This window comes from Nothobranchius furzeri, chromosome 12, assembly GCF_043380555.1.
Source record: "Nothobranchius furzeri strain GRZ-AD chromosome 12, NfurGRZ-RIMD1, whole genome shotgun sequence".
NCBI classification, from domain to species: domain Eukaryota; kingdom Metazoa; phylum Chordata; class Actinopteri; order Cyprinodontiformes; family Nothobranchiidae; genus Nothobranchius; species Nothobranchius furzeri.
In genome coordinates this window covers 15128654-15132399 of record NC_091752.1, presented here as the reverse complement: position 1 = coordinate 15132399, position 3746 = coordinate 15128654, and the positions used below count along the sequence as shown (strand labels likewise).

The window sequence follows — 3746 nt, the reverse complement described above, 5'->3', positions numbered from 1 at the left end:
AATGTGAGGTAAAAAAATAAATGTTTTTGCTCAATTACTGGAATTTCTTTGGTTAAGACAAAAAAAGGAAGAATCATTTATGCCGAGTTGTTTCTACAACAGGCCCGTTTTAAGTCCAACAGTTTCTTAGCAGCCAATAGAAATGTGTTCTTTACTAACTTTACTTGGTTTGAAAACTTACCAAAATAAACAGTGCTGTATTTCAAAACCCAACCATACTTATGTAAATATTAGCTTTGTAGATATTTTTTACAGATAGATATTTGTGTGCTAAAAACAAACTTAAATTTGTCATTCTTTATTGAAAAACAACAAAATACAGGCACAAAGAAAGTGTGGGAAATGATAGTGTGAAAGTATTGCTCTTTAAATGTAATACTATTTATCTTTAAAAAGAAAAACTCTAAAAATGTCCTGTACAGCAACATGACAGAAGAAAGGTGGTCTGTCTGTCAGAATGTGCTGAACAGATTTGCTCTATCAAGGGGAGTGTTTTGTGTAAGAGTTTATGTTATTGTAATATTGGTTTGGGTTATGTATCTGTGACATGATCCAGGTGGAATGGAAGGAGCCGCTAATATTAAAATGATTAAAATAGGTTCTAAAAAAAAACAAGGCAAGCAGTGCGACAGCCAAAGCAAATTAAAAAGGGACATTTATTACAAAACCCTGATGATAACGCCAAGGGAAAAAAAGTGTTCAATCGAGTGTGCGCAGGGCCCCAAGGGACAAGGCGGTCCAGTCCGGCCCTGCTGAGCTCTCGACCAAGGAACCTCCAAGGCCGGCGTCGTCGTCTGGGAACCACAGGATCGCCGCACGGTGGATCCAATCTGCCTCCTCCTCGGCCCGGCCCCTGTGGCACACAACAACTCTGGCAGTAAATAGGTCCCCGGCACCAGACCACTCACAGAGAGAGAGCAACTGTAACACTGCCAGGCACTGATAAATTACTTACGCGCGGGGGCAGAGTAACTCTGCCCGCCTGCCGTGTTGCGCTCTGTGCGCTGGTGTCTCCGGCCGCGGATCTCTCTCTCCGCTGTTGCTGCTGCTTCTCCGGCCGCTGCTGCTGCTGTCCGTGCCGCCGGTGGATCTCCTTCCAGTCTTTGCGGAGCTCGCGGTGTCCGTCTGGCTCCAGCCGAGTATTTTCCTTTCCCCTCACGTTTCCACGTCCGCTCCCTTAAATAAACAAAACCCTCTGCCCGTTCACCTCCCGTCCTGCCTCTGTTCATTGTTTGCCAGGCAAGTCCACACCCCGCTCCCAGGTGTGGGTAATTGGGGAGGATTAACACAGATGGGATGCAATGTTGCAGCAATCACTAAAAACACCCAAACAGTTACAAATCAACCTAAAAGCACCTAATCAATTAGAAAACATGCAATATAAAACATAACATAAGAACATTAAACATAAGAACAACATTACCATTCTGTGACATATCGCCACATTAGCATGTAAATCAGGGGTGGGCAATTATTTTTTCCATGGGGCCACATGAGAAATAGAAAATATTGTGGAGGGCCAGGCCAAAAGGCTGAAGTCAATTATGCATAATATTAATGGCATTTCTTTATAAAAAGCAGTAAATACCATTGTTTCTTCAAGCTGGTAAGAGTAGACTATATGTTATAAATGAGCAAAAAGGAAAAAGTGAGGTTGTCTTACAAAAATGTGATTTATTCAAATTTCCCAAGGCAATGGTAAACAAAGTGTGCGCATTTGGTTTTTGTTAAACATTTGTGACTTATATTAGTTAACAGTTTCAGTCACATTCACTCCAAAACACATTTTGAGTTTCAAATATTGTTGGAAAGAGGTTCTTAGCATTCTACAGACACACAGTATTGTCTGTAAAATAAAATCACTGAACTGTGATCTTGAGAAAGAGGTTTAAAAAAAGTGTCCCAGTTCACTGCTAGTTGCCTACATTTGTGGTCCAAACACCTTATTTTGTGTTTTTAAGCGATTTTTTTCTTATTCAGTGAGAGAAATCTAGTCTCTGCTGGGCTTTAACGAGTGCATCAAAGTCAGGTTGAATGTCTGAGGTGGAGAAGCGAAGCACAGCTGACTAATGATCATCAGTGAGAGAGGATCTATACCTGGATTTTGTAAACTTCATCATTGAAAATGTTTGTTCACAAATGTAGGTAGAGCTGAAGAGAACCAACATCTTCTGAGCATGTCTCTTCAGGTTTGGGAAGTCCTCCTTAAGAGAAGAGTAGAAATCCAGCAGAGATCCTGAATCTCTGCTTTCAAGTCCCAAACCCTCTTCAGCACTTTCCCCAGGCTGAGCCAGCTGACAGCTGTGTGGAGTCCTCCAAAAGAGCCACAAACTGTCTGTGATTCATCGCCCGCGCCCTGATGAAGTTTATTATTTTAGTAACAACATCAGTAACATGGTTGATTTTTAGCACTGACTTGCACAACACATGTTGGTGTATAATACAATGCAAAAACACCTATTTTTGATCTGCATCGATTTCTGTCACTTTATCTTGCATGCGTTTCAAAAGTCCGACATTTTCCCCTGTAAAGCCGGGCGTACACTGTGCGACTTTTTCACTCGCAGCGTTCAGCTTCAGCTCAAACTGTACGACTTCCTTGCAGAGCAGATCTCACGAGTCATGTGCTCACACTGTACGACCCAGTCCTCGCATGCGACCTGACTGCTCACACTGTATGTCTGGTAGCAACACTTCGGCCCTAAAAATGTGCTAAAAATAGCAGTTTTTACTCAACACGTCAGACTTGTTTGTCTTGTCTTGCCTGTTGTCCTTCGGGAGTGCTGCAGGAGGACACACAGGGATTTATGGGGGATGGATGAGGAAAACAAAATAAAGAAAGTAAATCTGTGTTTTGTGATCAGTTTAATTTGACATGAACACGACAAACACGCTTTCTTGACAATCTTTGTGAGTAAAAAAAACGTGTAGAAACAAAAACGAACAGCGTGTGTTATTAGGGAAATAGCGAGCGACCGGCGTTGATGCAGGATTGCGCATGCGCCGTGAGCGGTTCTGATACTTTTTGGGTCGCAGCTGCTCGCAGCGCCGCTTCAACAGTGCGATACCCTCACGAGGGACGAGCGAAATATTAAACACACCAGAAGTCCGTGCGACCACACGACTGCTGATCGGCGGCTGGTCACGTGGTGTTAATCGCCTCTCGTAACCCCCTGTACACTACACGACCGCTCGGCGCAAAACTCGCCCCGATGTCGTGGCTTCTCGCACGACTGGAAAATCGGCTCAAAAAAGTGAAAAAGTCGCACAGTGTACGCCCGGCTTAAGATTTGGACAACCGTCTGTTGTGACACCTGACAGTCTCTCCCATTTCAATCCCAGAGTGTCCGTGCACGCATTTACCTCTGTAAAAAGATCACTCCCTGTCGTTGTCCCTTTCATCGACCGCATTGCTGCCCGCTCCTCTGTGAGCTTGAAGTCCGTTATCCCCGGACAAATACGAGCAGCTGGGCTGTGTCCCGGACATCACAGCTCCCGTCTAATGAGAAAAAGTCCAAACTTGCCACTTCACGTTGCAGCTGAAGCTCCAGGTTCCCCGCAATGTCCTCGATCCTCCTGGTCACGGTTCACCTGGACAGCGGGATTTGCTCAAATGCGCCTTTTTTTTCAGGGCATATTAGTGCGGCAGAGTCCACCATGCACTCTTTGACAAACTCTCCCTCCGAAAACGGCTTGCTGTTTTTAGCTATTTTGTGGGATATCACAAAGCTGGTCCTGGTTGCTGC

At 44.4% G+C, this 3746-nt stretch overlaps 1 long non-coding RNA gene across 1 annotated transcript; it reads right to left on the bottom strand.

Annotated features, from left to right (window-relative positions):
- Positions 1-637: 637 nt before the first annotated feature.
- LOC129157021 (uncharacterized) lies at positions 638-1178 on the bottom strand. The gene is made up of 2 exons (XR_008560420.2): positions 956-1178; positions 638-853 (listed from the first exon to the last, which is right to left on the bottom strand). It is a non-coding gene; the product is annotated as an uncharacterized lncRNA (long non-coding RNA).
- Positions 1179-3746: the final 2568 nt, after the last annotated feature.